Source organism: Ceratotherium simum, chromosome 9, assembly GCF_057802395.1.
Source record: "Ceratotherium simum simum isolate JZ-2026a chromosome 9, ASM5780239v1, whole genome shotgun sequence".
NCBI lineage: Eukaryota > Metazoa > Chordata > Mammalia > Perissodactyla > Rhinocerotidae > Ceratotherium > Ceratotherium simum.
This window is the reverse complement of record NC_141908.1, coordinates 72,715,560-72,724,344: the sequence shown is the minus strand read 5'-3', so window position 1 is coordinate 72,724,344 and position 8,785 is coordinate 72,715,560.

Here is an 8,785-nt window from a genome sequence, read left to right as displayed (position 1 = left end):
CCAAGTCTTGGAAATTTTGCTTGGAGGTTGACAGGATTGAGCCTGCATCAAATTACTAATATAATGGTATTTTGAATAGACTGCAAAAATAATAGCAGGACTGCACTTTGGATACTTTATGAAATTTTGTCCTCTCCTTTGATCTCAAAGTTTATTTCAGCTCTAATTTCTGATTCTATAGTTCCCTAAATTTGGATATTTTAAGCAATGACAGACTCACTCATTTTTTTAAACAACCTTTTTATTTTAGAGCAGTCTTAGATCTACAGAATTATTGGAAGATAACACAGAGAGAGTTCCCCACAACCAGTTTCCCCTTATTAGTATCTCACATTAGTAGGATACATCTGTCATAATTAATTAACAGATATGAATTCATTATTGTTAACTAAAGTTCATACTTTATTGAGATTTCCTTAGTTCTTGTTGAATGTCATTTTTCTCTTCCAGGATCCCATCCAGGATAGCACATTACATTCAGTCATCATGTCACTTTAGGCTCCACTTGGTTTTGACAATTTCTCAGACTTCCCTTGTTTTTGATGACCTTGGCAGTCTCAAGAAGTACAGCTCAGGTATTTTGTAGGATGTCCCTCAGTTGGGATTTGTCTGATGTTTTTCTCCTGGTTGAACTGGGGTTATGGGTTTTTGCAAGGAAGACCACAGAGGCAAAGTGTCCTTCTCACTACATCATATTAAGGATGCATATTATCAACATGACTTACAACTACTGTTGTTAACCTTGATTGCCTGGTTTGAGGTACTGTTGCTCAGGTGTCCTCACTGTAAAGTTACTCTTTTTTTCTCCCTTTCCATACTGTGCTCTTTGGAAGAAAGTCACTATGCACAGCCCACACTTAAGAAGTGGGCAGTTATTATGCTCCACCAATTTGAGGCTGGAATATCTACATAAATTAGTCGTAATTGTTCTGCATGGGAGGTTTGTCTATTCTTTCTCATTTATTTATCCAATCGTTTATTTATATCAGTATGTACACATGGATATTTATTTTATACTTTGGGTTATAATCCAACACTACTTTGTTTGTTGTGTTGCTCAGATTGTCCCAGCTTTGGCTGTTGGGAGCTCTTTCAGTTGGCTCCTGGGTCCCTTTGACATACCCCCATCGTTGTGTGGTGGTTTTGTTTGTTCGTTTGCACTCCCTTCTTTCTGGCACTACACAACATTCCAGACTCATCCGTATATTTCCTGCCCAGGTCCTAGAAGTATCAATTTCTCCAAAGAGTTTTGGTTCCTTTTGGTGGAGAACGGTATTAGAAACCAAGACCTGAATGGTATGTGTGCTTATGGCTCCTGGGGTGTCACTGCTTCTACGTGCTCTCAGCTGACAGAGCAAGGAGATATGTGTGTATATTAACCCATGTACACACACATATCTATAAATATTTCTATATGTAAACATCTGCATCTACATTAAGCTCAACATTAGACCATACCAATGTCTCTAACTCTAATAACCTGCACTCGATTGTTAGTAGCTACAGCTGTTAAATATCCTCAGTAAAAGGCCGTGTAGTAGAGGGTGAGCTTGAATCCTGGCTCCACTAGATATGACTCCACGAGTAACTGAGGTTACGGGGGGAAATATATAACTTCCATGGCCCTTCATTTCCTCCTCTTTAAAGGAGGAAAATACAACACTGCTCATAGGAGTGTGAGGACGAAACAAGTTAACATCAACAGCACATTTAGAACCGTGCCAGGCTTGGTATTTACAAGCTATGGTTGCTCTGTACCCTATGGGGTGAGTATATTATTATTTCCATTTTACAGATGAAAAAGCAGAGGCATAGAGATATTACAACCTGCTCAAATTCTCAGAGCTCGTAAATTACAGACCCACACTTTCATAATCTGTGCCTTTTAAAGGGTTTCTGAACAGCTCTATACTTATATCTCTTGCTGTAAAAATGAAGCAATGAAATGCTACTCTATAAATCTAAAGGGAAGGCTAACTACTGAAAAGACTCAAAGATGCTTTGAATATCCTCAGTGTCAGGGATATTGTGATCATCATTAATATTAGCATTTCCCACATTACCAACACTTTTATGCCATGAAAGGACTCAGCTAGTGGAGTAGATTGGCTTTCTCAATGCTCATGCTGTCACCTTAAGCCAATTGAGGCAAAGTTCACTCCCAAGAAGGGAGTTGGTAGGAGTTAACAGTTATCTCTGCCTTATCTATACCTGTTACTGCCTGTTGTAAGAAGACTCACTTAGTGAAGGGTTCCTGGAAGCTTGACTATTTCTTACCTGCCGTTTGCTCTGTGGAATGTGACAGCAGGTCATGATTCATGGAATATGCAGTTGGTAGAGAAAGTTTCTTAAGAAAGTGAAAAGGGAGGAGATTTGCTGGGAAGAACTAGTAGACATTTATATAGTCAAATCAAATAAATGACAATTTTACACCTTATATTTATTTCTTTGTTCCACTTGATACCTACTTCCCTTTAAACACTAGTGACTTGAATTTCTTTACCACACATGGCCCTGGATGTCACCATTTGTTGACATGACAGCTTCATTTTGAGCCTATGTGCCTCCACCAGGTAGATTCTGAAGGAGAAAGCAGCCACTTCCCTCTCCCCTTTCCCTGCCATAGACTTCACCATATTTTTTCCTGATGATATCTCTTAGCATCAATCGCAAGATTTGAGGGAAATCATGAGTATCTCATAAAGTCATTCAACAAATATACACTTAGGACCTATGATGTCTCAAGCATTTTGCTATCACAAGATACAGTAGTGAGCCAGAGATATACAGTCCCCTCAGGGAGCCTGCAGACCACTGGAAAATCACAACAGCTTGTACCAACTGAGAGCTTACTCTCGTCAGACACTGTGCTCCGTAGGCACTATCGCATTGAAGTCTCACAGAGGTAACTATTATTATTATTATCCTCATTTTACAGATGAGGAAACTGAGGACTGCCCAAAGTCACACACCTAGGAATGAGCAGAGCTGGGACTTGACTGCAGGTCTGTCTGATGCCACTTCACTGCACATGCACCCTCCCTCTCTGACTCACAACTCTCAGGCGGGACCACAGGACTCGCGGTATTTGTAGCAACTCTTCTACAACTTTGCTGGTTTCTCCTGAATACTTTGATTTGCAAATATAAAGGATTCTCTGAAGCACAACCTTAAACAAATTGTGGTAGACAGCTGGAGAGGACAGCTGTAGACAGAAAAATGTGGCCAGATGCTCTGGGGGTGTGCGAGATATATGTGCTTTGGGGCATCTCCAAGGAGAGGAAGCAGTGACAAGCCGAGGTAAGAGGGACTGACAGATGAAACCACCTAGACCCCAAACCACAGTGGAAGGAGAACTTCAATATTCTGGATGCACTGTCTTTATCAGGTTATGCAAATGCAGCTAGGATATAAGTATGCTTTTCTTTGCCCACATCATTCAAGTGATTATTCAAATAAATTTAAAGATCATTTTTTTCCTGAAGTATGTCTGACATAATGAGGTAGAAAGACCTCAGGATTAAGAATCAGGCGACCTAAATTCTGTCCAGATATGCACCCATCACTGAGTTGCGTGATCTTCTGCAAGTACCTTAACTTTTCTCATTCTAGGTTTTCTCCTTTCTAAAATAAGGGAATTGAGCCACCGAACCTTAAGGATTTTTGAAATTCCAAACTGCTCTGATGCTATGATTCATTGAGAACTTACCTTGTGTCTAGTACTGCATTAAACAGTTTGAGGTTTAGAAGCAATTAGAAGGCACATTTCCAGCCCTTTGGACCTGTGCTGTCCCAAACAGTAGCCACCAACCACATGTGGCTACGGAGCCCTTGAAATGTGGCTAGTGTGACTGAATTATAATTTTATTTCATTTTATTTAAATTTAAGTTAAAAAACTGATACTGTATTTAGTTATTTGAAACTTTTATCTTTGAAAAAACATAGGGATGTGAATCATCTTTTGACAACGGTAAATTTTGTGCAATCTAAATACAGATCAAGTGTTTCTGGTGAAAATTTAGCATCTGAATTGGGATGTGTCATAAATGTAAAAAAACACTAGATTTAAGACAATATGAAAAAAAGGATGTAAAATATCTCATTAATAATTTTCTATGTTGATTACATGTTGAAATGACAATATTTTGGATATATTGGGTTAAGTAAAATATATTTTTAAAATGAATTTCATCTGTTTTTGCTTTTTTAATGTGACTACTAGACCATTTAAAATGATGTATGTGGTTTGCATGACATTTCTTTTGGACGGTTCTGGAAGTTTATATTCTATGAACTGTGATGGGTGGTTTGATGGGCAATCTAGATCCTAGTTAATCACGGGTGCTTCAGAGAAAAGAATTGTGTCACTGTTCGAGGAAGACCTATACCAGTCTGAGTCATTGCTCTCATTAGGAACAACTTGCCCCAATTACCTTTGCTAACAAGGTTTGTTATAAAAGAGTCAAGAGATGCAAGGTCTTGTGGTCCCCAATGCTTCCCAAATTGGGACGTGCTGTGGGCACCATGGATAAATGCACTGTGACTTTTCCATCTGAGTACACCCAGTACTCCTACCTCCAGAGAGGGGATCTATTTGGACTAGCTTGTCTCTGTTCAACATGAGTCCTTCTGTTGGGTGGAGGTTTGAGCCAAGCCCTTTCAGAGGCTGTTGCCCCCCCTTTAGTGTCTGCCTGCCTTTAGCCTGGCCACAAATTTCTGGCTTACTCAGTTGGAGACAGGCAGTAATGCTTCGTTTGCTTTTTCCACGTGGATTGAACTGTAGGATCTTGACACACAAATGACTGGAAAGGCTTTCTTCAGAAGGAGCATGTGTCAATGGCAGGAGTTTTAAATTTGAGGCCTTCTTCTCTGTATAAAATTCCACCCTCCTCTGCATCTGTAGGGAGTAAATGTGAGATCAGGATCACCTTCCCTGGTCAGTGTGTGGTCAGCGTGTGGTGACTGACCTGGTGTGACTGCAGAGAGCACTTTTCCTGGACAGAATGAGGTGAATCTCGTGGCATGATCAGAAAGGACCCCCATCCCTGGTCACATATGGTGATTCACTTAGAGTTATCCAGGACAACCACTGTATGAGTCTGCTAGGGCTACCATAACAAATACCACAGACTGGGGGGCTTAAACAACAGAAATTTATTTTCTCACAGTTCAGGAGGCTGAAAGTCCAAGATCAAGGTGTCAGCAGGTTTAGTTTCTTCTGAGGCCTCTCTCCTTGGCTTGCAGACGACAGCATTGTCACTATGTCCTCACATGGTCGTCCCTCAGTCTGTGTTGTCTGTTTTGTAGTCTATTTTTTTAAATTATTTTTTCAATTGAAGTATAATTGAAATATAACATTATATTAGTTTCAGGTGTACAACATAATGATTTGATATTTGTATACATTGTGAAATGGTCACCACCTTATTTATAAGTCTAGTTAACATCTTTCACTTTACAGAGTTACAAAAATATTTTTTTTCTAACGATGAGAAGTTTTAAGATCTACTCTCTTAGCAACTTTCAAATAGGCAAGATAGTATTATTAACTACAGTCAACATGCTGTGTGTTATATCCTGACGACTTATTTATTTTATAACTGGAAGTTTGTATCTTTTGACCCCCTTCACCCATTTCTCCCCCAACCCCCACCTCTGCCAACCATCAATCTATTCTCTGTATCTATGAACTTGGTTTTTTGTTTTGATTGTTTTTAATTCCACGTATAAGTGAGATCATATGGTATTATTACACTTAACAGAATGCCCTCAAGGTCCATTCATGTTGTTGCAAATGGCAAGATTTCTTTTTTTATGGCTGAATAATATTCCACTGTCTATGTATACTGTATCTTCTTTGTCCATTCATCCATCGATGGACACTTAGATTGTTTCCATATCTTGGCTATTGTAAATATAATACTGCAATGAACAATGAACTGCATATATCTTGTTGAGTTAAAGTTTTAATTTTCTTTGGATAAATATCCAGAAGTGGAATTGCTGGATCATATAGTATTTCTATTTTTAATTTTTTGAGGAAACTCCATACTGTTTTCCATAATGGCTGCATCAGTTTACTTTCCCACCAACAGTGCACAAGGGTTCTCTTTTCTCCATATCATCACCAACACTTGTTATTTCTTGCTTTTTTTGTGTGTGTGTGAGGAAGATTAGCACTGAGCTAACGTCCACTGCCAATCCTCCTCTTTTTGCTAAGGGAGATTGGCCCTGGGCTAAGATCTGTGCCCATCTTCATCCACTTTATATGTGGGACACCTGCCATAGCATGGCTTGATAAGTGGTGCATAGCTCTGGGCCCAAGATCTGAACCCATGAACCCTGAGCCGCCAAAGTGGAGTATGCGAACTTAACCACTGCATCACTGGGCCAGCCCCATATCTTACTTTTTTGATAACAGCCATTCTAACAGGTGATATCTCATTGAGGTTTTGATCTGCATTTCCCTGATGATTAATGATGCTGAGCATCTTTTCATGTGCCTGTTGGCTATCTGTATGTCTTTTTTGGAAAAATGTCTGTTCAATATCTTCTGCCCATTTTTAAATTAGATTGTTTGGGCTTTTTTGCTATTGAATGTACGAGTTCTTTATGTATTTTGAATGTTAATCCCTTGTCAGATATATGATTTGCAAATATTTTCTCCCATTCAGTAGGTTGCCTTTTTATTTTGTTGACGGTATAATCTCTTCATCTTGGCTTAGGGCCCACCTATAAAATCTCATTTTACCTTAATGATCTCTTTAAAGGCCCTATCTCCAAATACAGTCACATTCTGAGGTGCTGGGGGGGGGGGGGGGAGGATTCAACATAAGAATTTGGCAGGGACACAACCAGCCCATAACAACCACCATCCCTGGTCAGTATGTGGCATTCAAGGATCACCTTAATGAACTCTGTGGTCAGAGGCCATGATCACAGAATGACCATTAGGTCAAGGGAATGAGAGCGAAAGCACGCACCTTTGACATGGCTATGAATGACTTTAGGTAAAAGAGGTAGGATGGAGGGACATGTTGAATTTTACTGCAAGGCTACAGATGGTACAGTCCGCTCCTCAGCACCAGGAGCTCCTTGTTACTTGAACCACGTGCCTGAGACCAAGCAAGTGTAGCCGAATGTCCTTGGGAGAGTGTGCTAAATCCTAGCTGGCAAATCTGACATTAGGCACGGAAGTTAACAATCTACTTAGGGGCATAAGAAAAACACAGGCAACAAGTATAAGTGAGCCCTGCACCTAGGAACATAGGGCAAAGAGGTGATCAGGCTGGGAGTGGAAAGTAGAAGTCAGCAAAGATTTCTGATTTCTGGAGAGGGTGACTCTCTTAAAGTTGGAAATTGATGAACAGGTGCTGATGAGGAGGATGGTGCAAAGCTGGAGCCCGGGCAGAGGCAGGAAAATGCAAGACATGAAAAGACCCGTAGCAGGCTGCCTGCTTAGACGAAAGGGCTTGTGACCACAGGGAGGGTTGGTTTAAAGCCGTGATGGAGAGAGAAAGGCCTGCGTGTAGGTGTGAAGTGATGTGGGACTGGGTTAGTGACAGAGGGGAAGGCAGCCTGAGTGTGAGGAGATTGGTAAGAGCTGGCGATTGGTCAAATGTTGGAACTGAGGAAGTCCAGGGTTAAACACACACACACATACACCAAAAATCACCGCCATGATGCAGTCCTGTGATCCCTGGAGGTTACTGGTTCCAGTGCTGCTGCTGAGACCTCTGGGATGCTGCCCTGGAGTTCATAATAGAAAAGATGGGCACAGCCTCACTGGTTTGTGGGCTCTTAAATAATCATAGCTGAAAAGTCCATTTCAGTGTGTGGTTTTTTAAAATTTGTTTCCATCCTTACTTGAGACTTCTCTAGTTAGTCCCATTGTTACTAACAAGAGACTAGATAGATGGAAGCAATATTTTCCCAGTGACAAGCTGAGGAATAGACATATTAAACTGGGATGAGGCAGTTAAGTAACCACAAGCAGACTTTATTAAATGACTGTGAGGCATTTTATGCATTTATCTTGGGAAAAACACAGTACAGAAGAGCAAACAGATGGCTTGATGAGAAAATGCTTGGCTTACTGAGAAATAAAACAAGAAAACCTCCTCTTTAGATGCTGACTTAGTATTAAAACCTTTTGAAAGAGAATGCGTCCCCTTCCAATATATTTTCCAATAGTCTTCTACAATTACTGTAAATATACTCTGCAACCAATCCTAGGTTACATAAAACAAAATAAAAACTCAGTTGTGTCTTGCACAGAACTTTCAACTTTTTCATTCTCTTCAAGAGATAACAGATCCTGAGTAGTTTGCTGGGGGCTCTCATCTTTTCCCTTAGCCCTCTATTTGCAGAAGCGGCAATTCATCCTATTGGGATTCTTCTTGGGACCTGCCTCAGGACTGAATTCTTTGGAGCGGACTTTAGCGGTGAGCCCAGGCTCCACAAATCCCCAGGCGACGTTGACAGCTGCCAGGTTGTAGCAAACTGGGCTCTCCACTAGCGGGGTGGGTTCAGGTCATTGGGAAGATGACCCGGAAGAGTCAGAAAACAGGATTTGGGTAGGCACAGAAGTTTGGGAATGAGTCAGAAGCAGTTGGGGCTAACTTTACTTCTTCCCTCTCCCCAGTCTGCAGATATTCACACCTGCACATGGACTGAGCACTCTGAGGGGGCAGTGGCGCACCCGGTCACGCACAGCCCTGCGCGGCCGCCTCACCCCGCCCTCGCCGCAGTTGCCCCAGCGCCACACCTGCTCCGCAGCTCCGC